This window comes from Gasterosteus aculeatus, chromosome X, assembly GCF_964276395.1.
Source record: "Gasterosteus aculeatus chromosome X, fGasAcu3.hap1.1, whole genome shotgun sequence".
NCBI lineage: Eukaryota > Metazoa > Chordata > Actinopteri > Perciformes > Gasterosteidae > Gasterosteus > Gasterosteus aculeatus.
The window spans coordinates 202,921-222,067 of NC_135698.1; the positions used below are offsets into that span (position 1 = coordinate 202,921).

The window sequence follows — 19,147 nt, forward strand, 5'->3', positions numbered from 1 at the left end:
AGATGGTGCGTTCAGGGACATAGCTTATGTTTATCTGTTTGATTGTTGAATTTCGGAATCAAAGAAAAAAACATCAACGACTGTTTCCGCCCGGTCTCGAAACGGGGACCTTTCGCGTGTAAGGCGAACGTGATAACCACTACACTACGGAAACCACAGGAGATGGTGCGTTCAGGGACATAGTGTATGTTTATCTGTTTGATTGCTGAAGTTCGGAATAAAGAAAAAAACATCAACGACTGTTTCCGCCCGGTCTCGAACCGGGGACCTTTCGCGTGTGAGGCGAACGTGATAACCACTACACTACGGAAACCACATGAGATGGTGCGTTCAGGGACATAGGGCATGTTTATCTGTTTGATTGTTGAAGTTCGGAATCAAAGAAAGAAACACCAACGACTGTTTCCGCCCGGTCTCGAACCGGGGACCTTTCGCGTGTTAGGCGAACGTGATAACCACTACACTACGGAAACAACATGAGATGGTGCGTTCAGGGACATAGCTTATGTTTATCTGTTTGATTGTTGAAGTTCGGAATCAAAGAAAGAAACACCAACGACTGTTTCCGCCCGGTCTCGAACCGGGGACCTTTCGCGAACGTGATAACCACTACACTACGGAAACCACATGAGACGGTGTGTTCAGGAACCATCAACGATTGTTTCCGCCCGGTCTCGAAACGGGGACCTTTCGAGTGTTAGGAGAACGTGATAACCACTACACTACGGAAACCACATGAGATGGTGCGTTCAGGGACATATCGCATGTTTCTCTGTTTGATTGTTGAAGTTCGGAATCAAAGAAAGAAAGACCAACGACTGTTTCCGCCCGGTCTCGAACCGGGGACCTTTCGCGTGTAAGGCGAACGTGATAACCACTACACTACGGAAACCACATGAGATGGTGCGTTCAGGGACATAGCTTATGTTTATCTGTTTGATTGTTGAAGTTCGGAATCAAAGAAAAAAACACCAACGACTGTTTCCGCCCGGTCTCGAACCGGGGACCTTTCGCGAACGTGATAACCACTACACTACGGAAACCACATGAGACGGTGTGTTCAGGAACCATCAACGATTGTTTCCGCCCGGTCTCGAAACGGGGACCTTTCGAGTGTTAGGAGAACGTGATAACCACTACACTACGGAAACCACATGAGATGGTGCGTTCAGGGACATATCGCATGTTTCTCTGTTTGATTGTTGAAGTTCGGAATCAAAGAAAGAAAGACCAACGACTGTTTCCGCCCGGTCTCGAACCGGGGACCTTTCGCGTGTAAGGCGAACGTGATAACCACTACACTACGGAAACCACAGGAGATGGTGTGTTCAGGGACATAGTTTATGTTTATCTGTTTGATTGTTGAATTTCGGAATCAAAGAAAAAAACATCAACGACTGTTTCCGCCCGGTCTCGAAACGGGGACCTTTCGCGTGTAAGGCGAACGTGATAACCACTACACTACGGAAACCACAGGAGATGGTGCGTTCAGGGACATAGTGTATGTTTATCTGTTTGATTGCTGAAGTTCGGAATAAAGAAAAAAACATCAACGACTGTTTCCGCCCGGTCTCGAACCGGGGACCTTTCGCGTGTGAGGCGAACGTGATAACCACTACACTACGGAAACCACATGAGATGGTGCGTTCAGGGACATAGGGCATGTTTATCTGTTTGATTGTTGAAGTTCGGAATCAAAGAAAAAAACAACAAAGACTGTTTCCGCCCGGTTTCGAACCGGGGACCTTTTGCGTGTTAGGCGAACGTGATAACCACTACACTACGGAAACCACATGAGACGGTGTGTTCAATAACCATCAACGATTGTTTCCGACCGGTCTCGAAACGGGGACCTTTCGAGTGTTAGGAGAACGTGATAACCACTACACTACGGAAACCACATGAGATGGTGCGTTCAGGGACATAGCTTATGTTTCTCTGTTTGATTGTTGAAGTTCGGAATCAAAGAAAGAAACACCAACGACTGTTTCCGCCCGGTCTCGAACCGGGGACCTTTCGCGAACGTGATAACCACTACACTACGGAAACCACATGAGACGGTGTGTTCAGGGACATAGCTTATGTTTATCTGTTTGATTGTTGAATTTCGGAATCAAAGAAAAAAACATCACCCACTGTTTCCGGCCGGTCTCGAAACGGGGACCTTTCGCGTGTAAGGCGAACGTGATAACCACTACACTACGGAAACCACAGGAGATGGTGCGTTCAGGGACATAGTGTATGTTTATCTGTTTGATTGCTGAAGTTCGGAATAAAGAAAAAAACATCAACAACTGTTTCCGCCCGGTCTCGAACCGGGGACCTTTCGCGTGTGAGGCGAACGTGATAACCACTACACTACGGAAACCACATGAGATAGTGCGTTCAGGGACATAGGGCATGTTTATCTGTTTGATTGCTGAAGTTCGGAATCAAAGAAAGAAACACCAACGACTGTTTCCGCCCGGTCTCGAACCGGGGACCTTTCGCGTGTTAGGCGTGTTATCTGTTTGATTGCTGAAGTTCGGAATAAACAAAAAAACATCAACGACTGTTTCCGCCTGGTCTCGAACCGGGGACCTTTCGCGTGTGCGGCGAACGTGATAACCACTACACTACGGAAACCACATGAGATGGTGCGTTCAGGGACATAGCGCATGTTTATCTGTTTGATTGTTGAAGTTCGGAATCAAAGAAAGAAACACCAACGACTGTTTCCGCCCGGTCTCGAAACGGGGACCTTTCGCGTGACATAACTTATGTTTATCTGTTTGATTGTTGAATTTCGGAATCAAAGAAAAAAACATCAACGACTGTTTCCGCCCGGTCTCGAAACGGGGACCTTCCGCGTGGAAGGCGAACGTGATAACCACTACACTACGGAAACCACATGAGATGGTGCGTTCAGGGACATAGCTTATGTTTATCTGTTTGATTGTTGAATTTCGGAATCAAAGAAAAAAACATCAACGACTGTTTCCGCCCGGTCTCGAAACGGGGACCTTCCGCGTGGAAGGCGAACGTGATAACCACTACACTACGGAAACCACATGAGATGGTGCGTTCAGGGACATAGTGTATGTTTATCTGTTTGATTGCGAAGTTCGGAATCAAAGAAAAAAACATCAACGACTGTTTCCGCCCGGTCTCGAACCGGGGACCTTTCGCGTGTTAGGCGAACGTGATAACCACTACACTACGAAAACCACATGAGATGGTGCGTTCAGGGACATAGCTTATGTTTATCTGTTTGATTGTTGAAATTCGAAATCAAAGAAAGAAACATCAACGACTGTTTCCGCCCGGTCTCGAAACGGGGACCTTCCGCGTGTAAGGCAAACGTGATAACCACTACACTACGGAAACCACATGAGATGGTGCGTTCAGGGACATAGTGTATGTTTATCTGTTTGATTGCGAAGTTCGGAATCAAAGAAAAAAACATCAACGACTGTTTCCGCCCGGTCTCGAACCGGGGACCTTTCGCGTGTGAGGCGAACGTGATAACCACTACACTACAGAAACCACATGAGATGGTGCGTTCAGGGACATAGCTTATGTTTATCTGTTTGATTGCTGAAGTTCGGAATAAACAAAAAAACATCAACGACTGTTTCCGCCTGGTCTCGAACCGGGGACCTTTCGCGTGTGCAGCGAACGTGATAACCACTACACTACGGAAACCACATGAGATGGTGCGTTCAGGGACATAGCGCATGTTTATCTGTTTGATTGTTGAAGTTCGGAATCAAAGAAAGAAACACCAACGACTGTTTCCGCCCGGTCTCGAACCAGGGACCTTTCGCGTGTTTGGCGAACGTGATAACCACTACACTACGGAAACCACATGAGATGGTGCGTTCAGGGACATAGCGCATGTTTATCTGTTTGATTGTTGAAGTTCGGAATCAAAGAAAGAAAGACCAACGACTGTTTCTGCCCGGTCTCGAAACGGGGACCTTCCGCGTGGAAGGCGAACGTGATAACCACTACACTACGGAAACCACATGAGATGGTGCGTTCAGGGACATAGTGTATGTTTATCTGTTTGATTGGGAAGTTCGGAATCAAAGAAAAAAACACCAACGACTGTTTCCGCCCGGTCTCGAAACGGGGACCTTTCGAGTGTTAGGAGAACGTGATAACCACTACACTACGGAAACCACATGAGATGGTGCGTTCAGGGACATATCGCATGTTTCTCTGTTTGATTGTTGAAATTCGGAATCAAAGAAAGAAAGACCAACGACTGTTTCCGTCCGGTCTCGAAACGGGGACCTTCCGCGTGGAAGGCGAACGTGATAACCACTACACTACGGAAACCACATGAGATGGTGCGTTCAGGGACATAGTGTATGTTTATCTGTTTGATTGCGAAGTTCGGAATCAAAGAAAAAAACACCAACGACTGTTTCCGCCCGGTCTCAAACCGGGGACCTTTCGCGTGTGAGGCGAACGTGATAACCACTACACTACGGAAACCACATGAGATGGTGCATTCAGGGACATAGCGCATGTTTATCTGTTTGATTGTTGAAGTTCGGAATCAAAGAAAGAAAGACCAACGACTGTTTCCGCCCGGTCTCGAACCGGGGACCTTTCGCGAACGTGATAACCACTACACTACGGAAACCACATGAGATGGTGCGTTCAGGGACATAGCGCATGTTTATCTGTTTGATTGTTGAAGAATCAAAGAAAAAAACGCCAACGACTGTTTCCGCCCGGTTTCGAACCGGGGACCTTTCGCATGTTAGGCGAACGTGATAACCACTACACTACAGAAACCACATGAGATGGTGCCTTCAGGGACATAGCTTATGTTTATCTGTTTGATTGTTGAAGTTCGGAATCAAAGAAAGAAACACCAAGGACTGTTTCCGCCCGGTTTCGAACCGGGGACCTTTCGCGTGTTAGGCGAACGTGATAACCACTACACTACGGAAACCACATGAGATGGTGCGTTCAGGGACATAGCTTATGTTTATCTGTTTGATTGTTGAATTTCGGAATCAAAGAAAAAAACATCAACGACTGTTTCCGCCCGGTCTCGAAACGGGGACCTTTCGCGTGTAAGGCGAACGTGATAACCACTACACTACGGAAACCACAGGAGATGGTGCGTTCAGGGACATAGTGTATGTTTATCTGTTTGATTGCTGAAGTTCGGAATAAAGAAAAAAACATCAACGACTGTTTCCGCCCGGTCTCGAACCGGGGACCTTTCGCGTGTGAGGCGAACGTGATAACCACTACACTACGGAAACCACATGAGATGGTGCGTTCAGGGACATAGGGCATGTTTATCTGTTTGATTGTTGAAGTTCGGAATCAAAGAAAGAAACACCAACGACTGTTTCCGCCCGGTCTCGAACCGGGGACCTTTCGCGTGTTAGGCGAACGTGATAACCACTACACTACGGAAACAACATGAGATGGTGCGTTCAGGGACATAGCTTATGTTTATCTGTTTGATTGTTGAAGTTCGGAATCAAAGAAAGAAACACCAACGACTGTTTCCGCCCGGTCTCGAACCGGGGACCTTTCGCGAACGTGATAACCACTACACTACGGAAACCACATGAGACGGTGTGTTCAGGAACCATCAACGATTGTTTCCGCCCGGTCTCGAAACGGGGACCTTTCGAGTGTTAGGAGAACGTGATAACCACTACACTACGGAAACCACATGAGATGGTGCGTTCAGGGACATATCGCATGTTTCTCTGTTTGATTGTTGAAGTTCGGAATCAAAGAAAGAAAGACCAACGACTGTTTCCGCCCGGTCTCGAACCGGGGACCTTTCGCGTGTAAGGCGAACGTGATAACCACTACACTACGGAAACCACATGAGATGGTGCGTTCAGGGACATAGCTTATGTTTATCTGTTTGATTGTTGAAGTTCGGAATCAAAGAAAAAAACACCAACGACTGTTTCCGCCCGGTCTCGAACCGGGGACCTTTCGCGAACGTGATAACCACTACACTACGGAAACCACATGAGACGGTGTGTTCAGGAACCATCAACGATTGTTTCCGCCCGGTCTCGAAACGGGGACCTTTCGAGTGTTAGGAGAACGTGATAACCACTACACTACGGAAACCACATGAGATGGTGCGTTCAGGGACATATCGCATGTTTCTCTGTTTGATTGTTGAAGTTCGGAATCAAAGAAAGAAAGACCAACGACTGTTTCCGCCCGGTCTCGAACCGGGGACCTTTCGCGTGTAAGGCGAACGTGATAACCACTACACTACGGAAACCACAGGAGATGGTGTGTTCAGGGACATAGTTTATGTATATCTGTTTGAATGTTGAAGTTGGGAATCAAAGAAAAAAACATCAACGACTGTTTCCGCCCGGTCTCGAAACGGGGACCTTTCGCGTGTAAGGCGAACGTGATAACCACTACACTACGGAAACCACAGGAGATGGTGCGTTCAGGGACATAGTGTATGTTTATCTGTTTGATTGCTGAAGTTCGGAATAAAGAAAAAAACATCAACAACTGTTTCCGCCCGGTCTCGAACCGGGGACCTTTCGCGTGTGAGGCGAACGTGATAACCACTACACTACGGAAACCACATGAGATAGTGCGTTCAGGGACATAGGGCGTGTTTATCTGTTTGATTGCTGAAGTTCGGAATCAAAGAAAGAAACACCAACGACTGTTTCCGCCCGGTCTCGAACCGGGGACCTTTCGCGTGTTAGGCGAACGTGATAACCACTACACTACATAAACCACATGGGATGGTGCGTTCAGGGACATAGCTTATGTTTATCTGTTTGATCGTTGAAGTTCGGAATCAAAGAAAGAAACACCAACGACTGTTTACGCCCGGTCTCGAACCGGGGACCTTTCGCGAACGTGATAACCACTACACTACGGAAACCACATGAGATGGTGCGTTCAGGGACATAGGGCATGTTTATCTGTTTGATTGCTGAAGTTCAGAATCAAAGAAAGAAACACCAACGACTGTTTCCGCCCGGTCTCGAACCGGGGACCTTTCGCGTGTTAGGCGAACGTGATAACCACTACACTACGGAAACCACATGAGATGGTGCGTTCAGGGACATAGCTTATGTTTATCTGTTTGATCGTTGAAGTTCGGAATCAAAGAAAGAAACACCAACGACTGTTTACGCCCGGTCTCGAACCGGGGACCTTTCGCGAACGTGATAACCACTACACTACGGAAACCACATGAGACGGTGTGTTCAGGAACCATCAACGACTGTTTCCGCCCGGTCTCGAACCGGGGACCTTTCGCGTGTAAGGCGAACGTGATAACCACTACACTACGGAAACCACAGGAGATGGTGTGTTCAGGGACATAGTTTATGTATATCTGTTTCAATGTTGAAGTTGGGAATCAAAGAAAGAAACATCAACGACTGTTTCCGCCCGGTCTCGAACCGGGGACCTTTCGCGTGTGAGGCGAACGTGATAACCACTACACTACGGAAACCACATGAGATGGTGCGTTCAGGGACATAGGGCATGTTTATCTGTTTGATTGTTGAAGTTCGGAATCAAAGAAAAAAACAACAAAGACTGTTTCCGCCCGGTTTCGAACCGGGGACCTTTTGCGTGTTAGGCGAACGTGATAACCACTACACTACGGAAACCACATGAGACGGTGTGTTCAATAACCATCAACGATTGTTTCCGACCGGTCTCGAAACGGGGACCTTTCGAGTGTTAGGAGAACGTGATAACCACTACACTACGGAAACCACATGAGATGGTGCGTTCAGGGACATAGCTTATGTTTCTCTGTTTGATTGTTGAAGTTCGGAATCAAAGAAAGAAACACCAACGACTGTTTCCGCCCGGTCTCGAACCGGGGACCTTTCGCGAACGTGATAACCACTACACTACGGAAACCACATGAGACGGTGTGTTCAGGGACATAGCTTATGTTTATCTGTTTGATTGTTGAATTTCGGAATCAAAGAAAAAAACATCACCCACTGTTTCCGGCCGGTCTCGAAACGGGGACCTTTCGCGTGTAAGGCGAACGTGATAACCACTACACTACGGAAACCACAGGAGATGGTGCGTTCAGGGACATAGTGTATGTTTATCTGTTTGATTGCTGAAGTTCGGAATAAAGAAAAAAACATCAACAACTGTTTCCGCCCGGTCTCGAACCGGGGACCTTTCGCGTGTGAGGCGAACGTGATAACCACTACACTACGGAAACCACATGAGATAGTGCGTTCAGGGACATAGGGCATGTTTATCTGTTTGATTGCTGAAGTTCGGAATCAAAGAAAGAAACACCAACGACTGTTTCCGCCCGGTCTCGAACCGGGGACCTTTCGCGTGTTAGGCGTGTTATCTGTTTGATTGCTGAAGTTCGGAATAAACAAAAAAACATCAACGACTGTTTCCGCCTGGTCTCGAACCGGGGACCTTTCGCGTGTGCGGCGAACGTGATAACCACTACACTACGGAAACCACATGAGATGGTGCGTTCAGGGACATAGCGCATGTTTATCTGTTTGATTGTTGAAGTTCGGAATCAAAGAAAGAAACACCAACGACTGTTTCCGCCCGGTCTCGAAACGGGGACCTTTCGCGTGACATAACTTATGTTTATCTGTTTGATTGTTGAATTTCGGAATCAAAGAAAAAAACATCAACGACTGTTTCCGCCCGGTCTCGAAACGGGGACCTTTCGCGTGTAAGGCGAACGTGATAACCACTACACTACGGAAACCACATGAGACGGTGTGTTCAATAACCATCAACGATTGTTTCCGACCGGTCTCGAAACGGGGACCTTTCGAGTGTTAGGAGAACGTGATAACCACTACACTACGGAAACCACATGAGATGGTGCGTTCAGGGACATAGCTTATGTTTCTCTGTTTGATTGTTGAAGTTCGGAATCAAAGAAAGAAACACCAACGACTGTTTCCGCCCGGTCTCGAACCGGGGACCTTTCGCGAACGTGATAACCACTACACTACGGAAACCACATGAGACGGTGTGTTCAATAACCATCAACGATTGTTTCCGCCCGGTCTCGAAACGGGGACCTTTCGAGTGTTAGGAGAACGTGATAACCACTTCACTACGGAAACCACATGAGATGGTGCGTTCAGGGACATATCGCATGTTTCTCTGTTTGATTGTTGAAGTTCGGAATCAAAGAAAGAAAGACCAACGACTGTTTCCGCCCGGTCTCGAACCGGGGACCTTTCGCGTGTAAGGCGAACGTGATAACCACTACACTACGGAAACCACAGGAGATGGTGTGTTCAGGGACATAGTTTATGTATATCTGTTTGAATGTTGAAGTTGGGAATCAAAGAAAAAAACATCAACGACTGTTTCCGCCCGGTCTCGAAACGGGGACCTTTCGCGTGTAAGGCGAACGTGATAACCACTACACTACGGAAACCACAGGAGATGGTGCGTTCAGGGACATAGTGTATGTTTATCTGTTTGATTGCTGAAGTTCGGAATAAAGAAAAAAACATCAACGACTGTTTCCGCCCGGTCTCGAACCAGGGACCTTTCGCGAACGTGATAACCACTACACTACGGAAACCACATGAGACGGTGTGTTCAGGAACCATCAACGACTGTTTCCGCCCGGTCTCGCACCGGGGACCTTTCGCGTGTAAGGCGAACGTGATAACCACTACACTACGGAAACCACAGGAGATTGTGTGTTCAGGGACATAGTGTATGTTTATCTGTTTGATTGCTGAAGTTCGGAATAAAGAAAAAAACATCAACGACTGTTTCCGCCCGGTCTCGAACCAGGGACCTTTCGCGAACGCGATAACCACTACACTACGGAAACCACATGAGACGGTGTGTTCAGGAACCATCAACGACTGTTTCCGCCCGGTCTCGAACCGGGGACCTTTCGCGTGTAAGGCGAACGTGATAACCACTACACTACGGAAACCACATGTGACGGTGTGTTCAGGGACATAGAGTATATCCAGCGCAATATATCCAGCACCGTATGGCATTGACGCACAAAAACAAAGCATCACGCCGGATTAAAAAAAAAACACATCAAAGACTGTTTCCTCCCGGTCTCGAACCGGGGAACTTTGCAGTGTTAGTCGAACGTGATAACCACTACACTACGGAAACCACATGAGATGGTGCGTTCAGGGACATAGCGCATGTTTATCTGTTTGATTGTTGAAGAATCAAAGAAAAAAACACCAACGACTGTTTCCGCCCGGTTTCGAACCGGGGACCTTTCGCATGTTAGGCGAACGTGATAACCACTACACTACGGAAACCACATGAGATGGTGCCTTCAGGGACATAGCTTATGTTTATCTGTTTGATTGTTGAAGTTCGGAATCAAAGAAAGAAACACCAACGACTGTTTCCGCCCGGTCTCGAACCGGGGACCTTTCGCGTGTTAGGCGAACGTGATAACCACTACACTACGGAACCCACATGAGATGGTGTGTTCAGGGACATAGCTTATGTTTATCTGTTTGATTGTTGAATTTCGGAATCAAAGAAAAAAACATCACCGACTGTTTCCGGCCGGTCTCGAAACGGGGACCTTTCGCGTGTAAGGCGAACGTGATAACCACTACACTACGGAAACCACAGGAGATGGTGCGTTCAGGGACATAGTGTATGTTTATCTGTTTGATTGCTGAAGTTCGGAATCAAAGAAAGAAACACCAACGACTGTTTCCGCCCGGTCTCGAACCGGGGACCTTTCGCGTGTTAGGCGAACGTGATAACCACTACACTACGGAAACCACATGAGATGGTGCGTTCAGGGACATAGCTTATGTTTATCTGTTTGATCGTTGAAGTTCGGAATCAAAGAAAGAAACACCAACGACTGTTTACGCCCGGTCTCGAACCGGGACCTTTCGCGAACGTGATAACCACTACACTACGGAAACCACATGAGATGGTGCGTTCAGGGACATAGGGCATGTTTATCTGTTTGATTGCTGAAGTTCGGAATCAAAGAAAGAAACACCAACGACTGTTTCCGCCCGGTCTCGAACCGGGGACCTTTCGCGTGTTAGGCGAACGTGATAACCACTACACTACAGAAACCACATGAGATGGTGCGTTCAGGGACATAACTTATGTTTATCTGTTTGATCGTTGAAGTTCGGAATCAAAGAAAGAAACACCAACGACTGTTTACGCCCGGTCTCGAACCGGGGACCTTTCGCGAACGTGATAACCACTACACTACGGAAACCACATGAGACGGTGTGTTCAGGAACCATCAACGACTGTTTCCGCCAGGTCTCGAACCGGGGACCTTTCGCGTGTAAGGCGAACGTGATAACCACTACACTACGGAACCCACATGAGATGGTGTGTTCAGGGACATAGCTTATGTTTATCTGTTTGATTGTTGAATTTCGGAATCAAAGAAAAAAACATCACCGACTGTTTCCGGCCGGTCTCGAAACGGGGACCTTTCGCGTGTAAGGCGAACGTGATAACCACTACACTACGGAAACCACAGGAGATGGTGCGTTCAGGGACATAGTGTATGTTTATCTGTTTGATTGCTGAAGTTCGGAATCAAAGAAAGAAACACCAACGACTGTTTCCGCCCGGTCTCGAACCGGGGACCTTTCGCGTGTTAGGCGAACGTGATAACCACTACACTACGGAAACCACATGAGATGGTGCGTTCAGGGACATAGCTTATGTTTATCTGTTTGATCGTTGAAGTTCGGAATCAAAGAAAGAAACACCAACGACTGTTTACGCCCGGTCTCGAACCGGGACCTTTCGCGAACGTGATAACCACTACACTACGGAAACCACATGAGATGGTGCGTTCAGGGACATAGGGCATGTTTATCTGTTTGATTGCTGAAGTTCGGAATCAAAGAAAGAAACACCAACGACTGTTTCCGCCCGGTCTCGAACCGGGGACCTTTCGCGTGTTAGGCGAACGTGATAACCACTACACTACGGAAACCACATGAGATGGTGCGTTCAGGGACATAACTTATGTTTATCTGTTTGATCGTTGAAGTTCGGAATCAAAGAAAGAAACACCAACGACTGTTTACGCCCGGTCTCGAACCGGGGACCTTTCGCGAACGTGATAACCACTACACTACGGAAACCACATGAGACGGTGTGTTCAGGAACCATCAACGACTGTTTCCGCCAGGTCTCGAACCGGGGACCTTTCGCGTGTAAGGCGAACGTGATAACCACTACACTACGGAAACCACAGGAGATGGTGTGTTCAGGGACATAGTTTATGTATATCTGTTTCAATGTTGAAGTTGGGAATCAAAGAAAGAAACATCAACGACTGTTTCCACCCGGTCTCGAACCGGGGACCTTTCGCGTGTGAGGCGAACGTGATAACCACTACACTACGGAAACCACAGGAGATGGTGTGTTCAGGGACATAGTTTATGTATATCTGTTTGAATGTTGAAGTTGGGAATCAAAGAAAAAAACATCAACGACTGTTTCCGCCCGGTCTCGAACCGGGGACCTTTCGTGTGTGAGGCGAACGTGATAACCACTACACTACGGAAACCACATGAGATGGTGCCTTCAGGGACATAGCTTATGTTTATCTGTTTGATTGTTGAAGTTCGGAATCAAAGAAAGAAACACCAACGACTGTTTCCGCCCGGTCTCGAAACGGGGACCTTTCGCGTGTAAGGCGAACGTGATAACCACTACACTACGGAAACAACATGAGATGGTGCGTTCAGGGACATAGCTTATGTTTATCTGTTTGATTGCTGAAGTTTGGAATAAAGAAAAAAACATCAACGACTGTTTCCGCCCGGTCTCGAACAGGGGACCTTTCGCGTGTGAGGCGAACGTGATAACCACTACACTACGGAAACCACATGAGATGGTGCGTTCAGGGACATAGCTTATGTTTATCTGTTTGATTGTTGAATTTCGGAATCAAAGAAAAAAACATCAACGACTGTTTCCGCCCGGTCTCGAAACGGGGACCTTTCGCGTGTAAGGCGAACGTGATAACCACTACACTACGGAAACCACAGGAGATGGTGCGTTCAGGGACATAGTGTATGTTTATCTGTTTGATTGCTGAAGTTCGGAATAAAGAAAAAAACATCAACGACTGTTTCCGCCCGGTCTCGAACCGGGGACCTTTCGCGTGTGAGGCGAACGTGATAACCACTACACTACGGAAACCACATGAGATGGTGCGTTCAGGGACATAGGGTATGTTTATCTGTTTGATTGTTGAAGTTCAGAATCAAAGAAAGAAACACCAACGACTGTTTCCGCCCGGTCTCGAACCGGGGACCTTTCGCGTGTTAGGCGAACGTGATAACCACTACACTACGGAAACAACATGAGATGGTGCGTTCAGGGACATAGCTTATGTTTATCTGTTTGATTGTTGAAGTTCGGAATCAAAGAAAGAAACACCAACGACTGTTTCCGCCCGGTCTCGAACCGGGGACCTTTCGCGAACGTGATAACCACTACACTACGGAAACCACATGAGACGGTGTGTTCAGGAACCATCAACGATTGTTTCCGCCCGGTCTCGAACCGGGGACCTTTTGCGTGTGAGGCGAACGTGATAACCACTACACTACGGAAACCACACGAGATGGTGCGTTCAGGGACATAGGGCATGTTTATCTGTTTGATTGTTGAAGTTCGGAATCAAAGAAAGAAACACCAACGACTGTTTCCGCCCGGTCTCGAACCGGGGACCTTTCGCGTGTTAGGCGAACGTGATAACCACTACACTACGGAAACAACATGAGATGGTGCGTTCAGGGACATAGCTTGTGTTTATCTGTTTGATTGTTGAAGTTCGGAATCAAAGAAAGAAACACCAACGACTGTTTCCGCCCGGTCTCGAACCGGGGACCTTTTGCGAACGTGATAACCACTACACTACGGAAACCACATGAGACGGTGTGTTCAGGAACCATCAACGATTGTTTCCGCCCGGTCTCGAAACGGGGACCTTTCGAGTGTTAGGAGAACGTGATAACCACTACACTACGGAAACCACATGAGATGGTGCGTTCAGGGACATATCGCATGTTTCTCTGTTTGATTGTTGAAGTTCGGAATCAAAGAAAGAAAGACCAACGACTGTTTCCGCCCGGTCTCGAACCGGGGACCTTTCGCGTGTAAGGCGAACGTGATAACCACTACACTACGGAAACCACAGGAGATGGTGTGTTCAGGGACATAGTTTATGTATATCTGTTTGAATGTTGAAGTTGGGAATCAAAGAAAAAAACATCAACGACTGTTTCCGCCCGGTCTCAAAACGGGGACCTTTCGCGTGTAAGGCGAACGTGATAACCACTACACTACGGAAACCACAGGAGATGGTGCGTTCAGGGACATAGTGTATGTTTATCTGTTTGATTGCTGAAGTTCGGAATAAAGAAAAAAACATCAACGACTGTTTCCGCCCGGTCTCGAACAGGGGACCTTTCGCGTGTGAGGCGAACGTGATAACCACTACACTACGGAAACCACATGAGATGGTGCGTTCAGGGACATAGCTTATGTTTATCTGTTTGATTGTTGAATTTCGGAATCAAAGAAAAAAACATCAACGACTGTTTCCGCCCGGTCTCGAAACGGGGACCTTTCGCGTGTAAGGCGAACGTGATAACCACTACACTACGGAAACCACAGGAGATGGTGCGTTCAGGGACATAGTGTATGTTTATCTGTTTGATTGCTGAAGTTCGGAATAAAGAAAAAAACATCAACGACTGTTTCCGCCCGGTCTCGAACCAGGGACCTTTCGCGAACGTGATAACCACTACACTACGGAAACCACATGAGATGGTGCGTTCAGGGACATAGCGCATGTTTATCTGTTTGAATGTTGAAGTTGGGAATCAAAGAAAAAAACATCAACGACTGTTTCCGCCCGGTCTCGAAACGGGGACCTTTCGCGTGTGAGGCGAACGTGATAACCACTACTCTACGGAAACCACATGAGATGGTGCCTTCAGGGACATAGCTTATGTTTATCTGTTTGATTGTTGAAGTTCGGAATCAAAGAAAGAAACACCAACGACTGTTTCCGCCCGGTCTCGAACCGGGGACCTTTCGCGTGTTAGGCGAACGTGATAACCACTACACTACGGAAACCACATGAGATGGTGCGTTCAGGGACATAGCTTATGTTTATCTGTTTGATTGTTGAATTTCGGAATCAAAGAAAAAAACATCAACGACTGTTTCCGCCCGGTCTCGAAACGGGGACCTTTCGCGTGTAGGGCGAACGTGATAACCACTACCCTACGGAAACAACATGAGATGGTGCATTCAGGGACATAGCTTATGTTTATCTGTTTGATTGCTGAAGTTTGGAATAAAGAAAAAAACATCAACGACTGTTTCCGCCCGGTCTCGAACCGGGGACCTTTCGCGTGTGAGGCGAACGTGATAACCACTACACTACGGAAACCACATGAGATGGTGCGTTCAGGGACATAGCTTATGTTTATCTGTTTGATTGTTGAATTTCGGAATCAAAGAAAAAAACATCAACGACTGTTTCCGCCCGGTCTCGAAACGGGGACCTTTCGCGTGTAAGGCGAACGTGATAACCACTACACTACGGAAACCACAGGAGATGGTGCGTTCAGGGACATAGCTTATGTTTATCTGTTTGATTGTTGAATTTCGGAATCAAAGAAAAAAATATCAACGACTGTTTCCGCCCGGTCTCGAACCGGGGACCTTTCGCGTGTGAGGCGAACGTGATAACCACTACACTACGGAAACCACATGAGATGGTGCGTTCAGGGACATAGCTTATGTTTATCTGTTTGATTGTTGAATTTCGGAATCAAAGAAAAAAACATCAACGACTGTTTCCGCCCGGTCTCGAAACGGGGACCTTTCGCGTGTAAGGCGAACGTGATAACCACTACACTACGGAAACCACAGGAGATGGTGCGTTCAGGGACATAGTGTATGTTTATCTGTTTGATTGCTGAAGTTCGGAATAAAGAAAAAAACATCAACGACTGTTTCCGCCCGGTCTCGAACCGGGGACCTTTCGCGTGTGAGGCGAACGTGATAACCACTACACTACGGAAACCACATGAGATGGTGCGTTCAGGGACATAGGGCATGTTTATCTGTTTGATTGTTGAAGTTCGGAATCAAAGAAAGAAACACCAACGACTGTTTCCGCCCGGTCTCGAACCGGGGACCTTTCGCGTGTTAGGCGAACGTGATAACCACTACACTACGGAAACCACATGAGATGGTGTGTTCAGGGACATAGCTTATGTTTATCTGTTTGATTGTTGAAATTCGGAATCAAAGAAAGAAAGACCAACGACTGTTTCCGCCCGGTCTCGAAACGGGGACCTTCCGCGTGGAAGGCGAACGTGATAACCACTACACTACGGAAACCACATGAGATGGTGCGTTCAGGGACATAGTGTATGTTTATCTGTTTGATCGCGAAGTTCGGAATCAAAGAAAGAAACATCAACGACTGTTTCCGCTGGGTCTCGAAACGGGGACCTTCCGCGTGTAAGGCACACGTGATAACCACTACACTACGGAAACCACATGAGATGTTGCGTTCAGGGACATAGTGTATGTTTATCTGTTTGATTGCGAAGTTCGGAATCAAAGAAAAAAACATCAACGACTGTTTCCGCCCGGTCTCGAACCGGGGACCTTTCGCGTGTGAGGCGAACATGATAACCACTACACTACGGAAACCACATGAGATGGTGCGTTCAGGGACATAGCTTATGTTTATCTGTTTGATTGTTGAATTTCGGAATCAAAGAAAAAAACATCAACGACTGTTTCCGCCCGGTCTCGAAACGGGGACCTTCCGCGTGGAAGGCGAACGTGATAACCACTACACTACGGAAACCACATGAGATGGTGCGTTCAGGGACATAGTGTATGTTTATCTGTTTGATTGCGAAGTTCGGAATCAAAGAAAAAAACATCAACGACTGTTTCCGCCCGGTCTCGAACCGGGGACCTTTCGCGTGTTAGGCGAACGTGATAACCACTACACTTCGGAAACCACATGAGATGGTGCGTTCAGGGACATAGCTTATGTTTATCTGTTTGATTGTTGAAATTCGGAATCAAAGAAAGAAAGACCAACGACTGTTTCCGCCCGGTCTCGAAACGGGGACCTTCCGCGTGGAAGGCGAACGTGGTAACCACTACACTACGGAAACCACATGAGATGGTGCGTTCAGGGACATAGTGTATGTTTATCTGTTTGATTGTTGAATTTCGGAATCAAAGAAAAAAACATCAACGACTGTTTCCGCTCGGTCTCGAACCGGGGACCTTTCACGTGTGAGGCGAACGTGATAACCACTACACTACGGAAACCACATGAGATGGTGCGTTCAGGGACATAGCTTATGTTTATCTGTTTGATTGTTGAAGTTCAAAATCAAAGAAAGAAACACCAACGACTGTTTCCGCCCGGTCTCGAACCAGGGACTTTTCGCGTGTTAGGCGAACGTGATAACCACTACACTACGGAAACCACATGAGATGGTGCGTTCAGGGACATAGCTTATGTTTATCTGTTTGATTGTTGAATTTCGGAATCAAAGAAAAAAACATCAACGACTGTTTCCGCCCGGTCTCGAAACGGGGACCTTTCGCGTGTAAGGCGAACGTGATAACCACTACACTACGGAAACCACAGGAGATGGTGCGTTCAGGGACATAGCTTATGTTTATCTGTTTGATTGTTGAATTTCGGAATCAAAGAAAAAAATATCAACGACTGTTTCCGCCCGGTCTCGAACCGGGGACCTTTCGCGTGTGAGGCGAACGTGATAACCACTACACTACGGAAACCACATGAGATGGTGCGTTCAGGGACATAGCTTATGTTTATCTGTTTGATTGTTGAATTTCGGAATCAAAGAAAAAAACATCAACGACTGTTTCCGCCCGGTCTCGAAACGGGGACCTTTCGCGTGTAAGGCGAACGTGATAACCACTACACTACGGAAACCACAGGAGATGGTGCGTTCAGGGACATAGTGTATGTTTATCTGTTTGATTGCTGAAGTTCGGAATAAAGAAAAAAACATCAACGACTGTTTCCGCCCGGTCTCGAACCGGGGACCTTTCGCGTGTGAGGCGAACGTGATAACCACTACACTACGGAAACCACATGAGATGGTGCGTTCAGGGACATAGGGCATGTTTATCTGTTTGATTGTTGAAGTTCAGAATCAAAGAAAGAAACACCAACGACTGTTTCCGCCCGGTCTCGAACCGGGGACCTTTCGCGTGTTAGGCGAACGTGATAACCACTACACTACGGAAACAACATGAGATGGTGCGTTCAGGGACATAGCTTATGTTTATCTGTTTAAATGTTGAAGTTCGGAATCAAAGAAAGAAACACCAACGACTGTTTCCGCCCGGTCTCGAACCGGGGACCTTTCGCGTGTTAGGCGAACGTGATAACCACTACACTACGGAAACCACATGAGATGGTGTGTTCAGGGACATAGCTTATGTTTATCTGTTTGATTGTTGAAATTCGGAATCAAAGAAAGAAAGACCAACGACTGTTTCCGCCCGGTCTCGAAACGGGGACCTTCCGCGTGGAAGGCGAACGTGATAACCACTACACTACGGAAACCACATGAGATGGTGCGTTCAGGGACATAGCTTATGTTTATCTGTTTGATTGTTGAATTTCGGAATCAAAGAAAAAAACATCAACGACTGTTTCCGCCCGGTCTCGAAACGGGGACCTTTCGCGTGTAAGGCGAACGTGATAACCACTACACTACGGAAACCACAGGAGATGGTGCGTTCAGGGACATAGTGTATGTTTATCTGTTTGATTGCTGAAGTTCGGAATAAAGAAAAAAACATCAACGACTGTTTCCGCCCGGTCTCGAACCGGGGACCTTTCGCGTGTGAGGCGAACGTGATAACCACTACACTACGGAAACCACATGAGATGGTGCGTTCAGGGACATAGGGCATGTTTATCTGTTTGATTGTTGAAGTTCAGAATCAAAGAAAGAAACACCAACGACTGTTTCCGCCCGGTCTCGAACCGGGGACCTTTCGCGTGTTAGGCGAACGTGATAACCACTACACTACGGAAACAACATGAGATGGTGCGTTCAGGGACATA

The 19,147-nt window shown here is 47.3% G+C and overlaps 58 non-coding genes across 58 annotated transcripts; all 58 read right to left on the reverse strand.

Moving 5' to 3' along the window:
• Positions 1-81: 81 nt before the first annotated feature.
• On the reverse strand, positions 82-154 carry trnav-uac (transfer RNA valine (anticodon UAC)). Its single transcript has one exon. It is a non-coding gene; the product is annotated as a tRNA-Val (tRNA).
• An 86-nt stretch (positions 155-240) lies between these two features.
• trnav-cac (transfer RNA valine (anticodon CAC)) lies at positions 241-313 on the reverse strand. The gene has a single exon. It is a non-coding gene; the product is annotated as a tRNA-Val (tRNA).
• Positions 314-400: 87 nt separating this feature from the next.
• trnav-aac (transfer RNA valine (anticodon AAC)) lies at positions 401-473 on the reverse strand. Its single transcript has one exon. It is a non-coding gene; the product is annotated as a tRNA-Val (tRNA).
• Positions 474-819: 346 nt separating this feature from the next.
• Positions 820-892, reverse strand: trnav-uac (transfer RNA valine (anticodon UAC)). The gene has a single exon. It is a non-coding gene; the product is annotated as a tRNA-Val (tRNA).
• Positions 893-1,238: 346 nt separating this feature from the next.
• On the reverse strand, positions 1,239-1,311 carry trnav-uac (transfer RNA valine (anticodon UAC)). The gene has a single exon. It is a non-coding gene; the product is annotated as a tRNA-Val (tRNA).
• Positions 1,312-1,398: 87 nt separating this feature from the next.
• Positions 1,399-1,471, reverse strand: trnav-uac (transfer RNA valine (anticodon UAC)). Its single transcript has one exon. It is a non-coding gene; the product is annotated as a tRNA-Val (tRNA).
• An 86-nt stretch (positions 1,472-1,557) lies between these two features.
• On the reverse strand, positions 1,558-1,630 carry trnav-cac (transfer RNA valine (anticodon CAC)). The gene has a single exon. It is a non-coding gene; the product is annotated as a tRNA-Val (tRNA).
• A 665-nt stretch (positions 1,631-2,295) lies between these two features.
• trnav-cac (transfer RNA valine (anticodon CAC)) lies at positions 2,296-2,368 on the reverse strand. The gene has a single exon. It is a non-coding gene; the product is annotated as a tRNA-Val (tRNA).
• A 446-nt stretch (positions 2,369-2,814) lies between these two features.
• Positions 2,815-2,887, reverse strand: trnag-ucc (transfer RNA glycine (anticodon UCC)). The gene has a single exon. It is a non-coding gene; the product is annotated as a tRNA-Gly (tRNA).
• An 87-nt stretch (positions 2,888-2,974) lies between these two features.
• On the reverse strand, positions 2,975-3,047 carry trnag-ucc (transfer RNA glycine (anticodon UCC)). Its single transcript has one exon. It is a non-coding gene; the product is annotated as a tRNA-Gly (tRNA).
• A 1,203-nt stretch (positions 3,048-4,250) lies between these two features.
• Positions 4,251-4,323, reverse strand: trnag-ucc (transfer RNA glycine (anticodon UCC)). The gene has a single exon. It is a non-coding gene; the product is annotated as a tRNA-Gly (tRNA).
• Positions 4,324-4,875: 552 nt separating this feature from the next.
• trnav-aac (transfer RNA valine (anticodon AAC)) lies at positions 4,876-4,948 on the reverse strand. The gene has a single exon. It is a non-coding gene; the product is annotated as a tRNA-Val (tRNA).
• Positions 4,949-5,035: 87 nt separating this feature from the next.
• trnav-uac (transfer RNA valine (anticodon UAC)) lies at positions 5,036-5,108 on the reverse strand. Its single transcript has one exon. It is a non-coding gene; the product is annotated as a tRNA-Val (tRNA).
• Positions 5,109-5,194: 86 nt separating this feature from the next.
• Positions 5,195-5,267, reverse strand: trnav-cac (transfer RNA valine (anticodon CAC)). Its single transcript has one exon. It is a non-coding gene; the product is annotated as a tRNA-Val (tRNA).
• Positions 5,268-5,354: 87 nt separating this feature from the next.
• Positions 5,355-5,427, reverse strand: trnav-aac (transfer RNA valine (anticodon AAC)). The gene has a single exon. It is a non-coding gene; the product is annotated as a tRNA-Val (tRNA).
• A 346-nt stretch (positions 5,428-5,773) lies between these two features.
• trnav-uac (transfer RNA valine (anticodon UAC)) lies at positions 5,774-5,846 on the reverse strand. Its single transcript has one exon. It is a non-coding gene; the product is annotated as a tRNA-Val (tRNA).
• Positions 5,847-6,192: 346 nt separating this feature from the next.
• On the reverse strand, positions 6,193-6,265 carry trnav-uac (transfer RNA valine (anticodon UAC)). Its single transcript has one exon. It is a non-coding gene; the product is annotated as a tRNA-Val (tRNA).
• Positions 6,266-6,352: 87 nt separating this feature from the next.
• Positions 6,353-6,425, reverse strand: trnav-uac (transfer RNA valine (anticodon UAC)). The gene has a single exon. It is a non-coding gene; the product is annotated as a tRNA-Val (tRNA).
• Positions 6,426-6,511: 86 nt separating this feature from the next.
• trnav-cac (transfer RNA valine (anticodon CAC)) lies at positions 6,512-6,584 on the reverse strand. The gene has a single exon. It is a non-coding gene; the product is annotated as a tRNA-Val (tRNA).
• A 398-nt stretch (positions 6,585-6,982) lies between these two features.
• On the reverse strand, positions 6,983-7,055 carry trnav-aac (transfer RNA valine (anticodon AAC)). The gene has a single exon. It is a non-coding gene; the product is annotated as a tRNA-Val (tRNA).
• A 186-nt stretch (positions 7,056-7,241) lies between these two features.
• Positions 7,242-7,314, reverse strand: trnav-uac (transfer RNA valine (anticodon UAC)). The gene has a single exon. It is a non-coding gene; the product is annotated as a tRNA-Val (tRNA).
• Positions 7,315-7,401: 87 nt separating this feature from the next.
• Positions 7,402-7,474, reverse strand: trnav-cac (transfer RNA valine (anticodon CAC)). The gene has a single exon. It is a non-coding gene; the product is annotated as a tRNA-Val (tRNA).
• A 665-nt stretch (positions 7,475-8,139) lies between these two features.
• On the reverse strand, positions 8,140-8,212 carry trnav-cac (transfer RNA valine (anticodon CAC)). Its single transcript has one exon. It is a non-coding gene; the product is annotated as a tRNA-Val (tRNA).
• Positions 8,213-8,658: 446 nt separating this feature from the next.
• Positions 8,659-8,731, reverse strand: trnav-uac (transfer RNA valine (anticodon UAC)). The gene has a single exon. It is a non-coding gene; the product is annotated as a tRNA-Val (tRNA).
• A 454-nt stretch (positions 8,732-9,185) lies between these two features.
• On the reverse strand, positions 9,186-9,258 carry trnav-uac (transfer RNA valine (anticodon UAC)). The gene has a single exon. It is a non-coding gene; the product is annotated as a tRNA-Val (tRNA).
• Positions 9,259-9,345: 87 nt separating this feature from the next.
• Positions 9,346-9,418, reverse strand: trnav-uac (transfer RNA valine (anticodon UAC)). Its single transcript has one exon. It is a non-coding gene; the product is annotated as a tRNA-Val (tRNA).
• Positions 9,419-9,861: 443 nt separating this feature from the next.
• On the reverse strand, positions 9,862-9,934 carry trnav-uac (transfer RNA valine (anticodon UAC)). Its single transcript has one exon. It is a non-coding gene; the product is annotated as a tRNA-Val (tRNA).
• A 276-nt stretch (positions 9,935-10,210) lies between these two features.
• On the reverse strand, positions 10,211-10,283 carry trnav-aac (transfer RNA valine (anticodon AAC)). Its single transcript has one exon. It is a non-coding gene; the product is annotated as a tRNA-Val (tRNA).
• A 407-nt stretch (positions 10,284-10,690) lies between these two features.
• trnav-aac (transfer RNA valine (anticodon AAC)) lies at positions 10,691-10,763 on the reverse strand. The gene has a single exon. It is a non-coding gene; the product is annotated as a tRNA-Val (tRNA).
• Positions 10,764-11,579: 816 nt separating this feature from the next.
• Positions 11,580-11,652, reverse strand: trnav-aac (transfer RNA valine (anticodon AAC)). The gene has a single exon. It is a non-coding gene; the product is annotated as a tRNA-Val (tRNA).
• Positions 11,653-11,889: 237 nt separating this feature from the next.
• Positions 11,890-11,962, reverse strand: trnav-aac (transfer RNA valine (anticodon AAC)). The gene has a single exon. It is a non-coding gene; the product is annotated as a tRNA-Val (tRNA).
• A 186-nt stretch (positions 11,963-12,148) lies between these two features.
• Positions 12,149-12,221, reverse strand: trnav-uac (transfer RNA valine (anticodon UAC)). The gene has a single exon. It is a non-coding gene; the product is annotated as a tRNA-Val (tRNA).
• A 407-nt stretch (positions 12,222-12,628) lies between these two features.
• On the reverse strand, positions 12,629-12,701 carry trnav-uac (transfer RNA valine (anticodon UAC)). Its single transcript has one exon. It is a non-coding gene; the product is annotated as a tRNA-Val (tRNA).
• A 246-nt stretch (positions 12,702-12,947) lies between these two features.
• trnav-uac (transfer RNA valine (anticodon UAC)) lies at positions 12,948-13,020 on the reverse strand. The gene has a single exon. It is a non-coding gene; the product is annotated as a tRNA-Val (tRNA).
• An 86-nt stretch (positions 13,021-13,106) lies between these two features.
• trnav-cac (transfer RNA valine (anticodon CAC)) lies at positions 13,107-13,179 on the reverse strand. The gene has a single exon. It is a non-coding gene; the product is annotated as a tRNA-Val (tRNA).
• An 87-nt stretch (positions 13,180-13,266) lies between these two features.
• On the reverse strand, positions 13,267-13,339 carry trnav-aac (transfer RNA valine (anticodon AAC)). Its single transcript has one exon. It is a non-coding gene; the product is annotated as a tRNA-Val (tRNA).
• Positions 13,340-13,685: 346 nt separating this feature from the next.
• On the reverse strand, positions 13,686-13,758 carry trnav-aac (transfer RNA valine (anticodon AAC)). The gene has a single exon. It is a non-coding gene; the product is annotated as a tRNA-Val (tRNA).
• A 346-nt stretch (positions 13,759-14,104) lies between these two features.
• On the reverse strand, positions 14,105-14,177 carry trnav-uac (transfer RNA valine (anticodon UAC)). Its single transcript has one exon. It is a non-coding gene; the product is annotated as a tRNA-Val (tRNA).
• Positions 14,178-14,583: 406 nt separating this feature from the next.
• Positions 14,584-14,656, reverse strand: trnav-uac (transfer RNA valine (anticodon UAC)). Its single transcript has one exon. It is a non-coding gene; the product is annotated as a tRNA-Val (tRNA).
• Positions 14,657-15,053: 397 nt separating this feature from the next.
• Positions 15,054-15,126, reverse strand: trnav-aac (transfer RNA valine (anticodon AAC)). Its single transcript has one exon. It is a non-coding gene; the product is annotated as a tRNA-Val (tRNA).
• Positions 15,127-15,372: 246 nt separating this feature from the next.
• On the reverse strand, positions 15,373-15,445 carry trnav-cac (transfer RNA valine (anticodon CAC)). The gene has a single exon. It is a non-coding gene; the product is annotated as a tRNA-Val (tRNA).
• An 87-nt stretch (positions 15,446-15,532) lies between these two features.
• Positions 15,533-15,605, reverse strand: trnav-uac (transfer RNA valine (anticodon UAC)). The gene has a single exon. It is a non-coding gene; the product is annotated as a tRNA-Val (tRNA).
• Positions 15,606-15,692: 87 nt separating this feature from the next.
• Positions 15,693-15,765, reverse strand: trnav-cac (transfer RNA valine (anticodon CAC)). The gene has a single exon. It is a non-coding gene; the product is annotated as a tRNA-Val (tRNA).
• Positions 15,766-15,852: 87 nt separating this feature from the next.
• trnav-uac (transfer RNA valine (anticodon UAC)) lies at positions 15,853-15,925 on the reverse strand. Its single transcript has one exon. It is a non-coding gene; the product is annotated as a tRNA-Val (tRNA).
• An 86-nt stretch (positions 15,926-16,011) lies between these two features.
• Positions 16,012-16,084, reverse strand: trnav-cac (transfer RNA valine (anticodon CAC)). The gene has a single exon. It is a non-coding gene; the product is annotated as a tRNA-Val (tRNA).
• Positions 16,085-16,171: 87 nt separating this feature from the next.
• On the reverse strand, positions 16,172-16,244 carry trnav-aac (transfer RNA valine (anticodon AAC)). Its single transcript has one exon. It is a non-coding gene; the product is annotated as a tRNA-Val (tRNA).
• An 87-nt stretch (positions 16,245-16,331) lies between these two features.
• trnag-ucc (transfer RNA glycine (anticodon UCC)) lies at positions 16,332-16,404 on the reverse strand. Its single transcript has one exon. It is a non-coding gene; the product is annotated as a tRNA-Gly (tRNA).
• A 405-nt stretch (positions 16,405-16,809) lies between these two features.
• Positions 16,810-16,882, reverse strand: trnag-ucc (transfer RNA glycine (anticodon UCC)). The gene has a single exon. It is a non-coding gene; the product is annotated as a tRNA-Gly (tRNA).
• Positions 16,883-17,608: 726 nt separating this feature from the next.
• Positions 17,609-17,681, reverse strand: trnav-uac (transfer RNA valine (anticodon UAC)). Its single transcript has one exon. It is a non-coding gene; the product is annotated as a tRNA-Val (tRNA).
• An 87-nt stretch (positions 17,682-17,768) lies between these two features.
• trnav-cac (transfer RNA valine (anticodon CAC)) lies at positions 17,769-17,841 on the reverse strand. The gene has a single exon. It is a non-coding gene; the product is annotated as a tRNA-Val (tRNA).
• Positions 17,842-17,928: 87 nt separating this feature from the next.
• Positions 17,929-18,001, reverse strand: trnav-uac (transfer RNA valine (anticodon UAC)). The gene has a single exon. It is a non-coding gene; the product is annotated as a tRNA-Val (tRNA).
• Positions 18,002-18,087: 86 nt separating this feature from the next.
• Positions 18,088-18,160, reverse strand: trnav-cac (transfer RNA valine (anticodon CAC)). Its single transcript has one exon. It is a non-coding gene; the product is annotated as a tRNA-Val (tRNA).
• Positions 18,161-18,247: 87 nt separating this feature from the next.
• Positions 18,248-18,320, reverse strand: trnav-aac (transfer RNA valine (anticodon AAC)). The gene has a single exon. It is a non-coding gene; the product is annotated as a tRNA-Val (tRNA).
• Positions 18,321-18,407: 87 nt separating this feature from the next.
• On the reverse strand, positions 18,408-18,480 carry trnav-aac (transfer RNA valine (anticodon AAC)). Its single transcript has one exon. It is a non-coding gene; the product is annotated as a tRNA-Val (tRNA).
• An 87-nt stretch (positions 18,481-18,567) lies between these two features.
• Positions 18,568-18,640, reverse strand: trnag-ucc (transfer RNA glycine (anticodon UCC)). Its single transcript has one exon. It is a non-coding gene; the product is annotated as a tRNA-Gly (tRNA).
• Positions 18,641-18,727: 87 nt separating this feature from the next.
• trnav-uac (transfer RNA valine (anticodon UAC)) lies at positions 18,728-18,800 on the reverse strand. The gene has a single exon. It is a non-coding gene; the product is annotated as a tRNA-Val (tRNA).
• Positions 18,801-18,886: 86 nt separating this feature from the next.
• Positions 18,887-18,959, reverse strand: trnav-cac (transfer RNA valine (anticodon CAC)). Its single transcript has one exon. It is a non-coding gene; the product is annotated as a tRNA-Val (tRNA).
• Positions 18,960-19,046: 87 nt separating this feature from the next.
• trnav-aac (transfer RNA valine (anticodon AAC)) lies at positions 19,047-19,119 on the reverse strand. The gene has a single exon. It is a non-coding gene; the product is annotated as a tRNA-Val (tRNA).
• Positions 19,120-19,147: the final 28 nt, after the last annotated feature.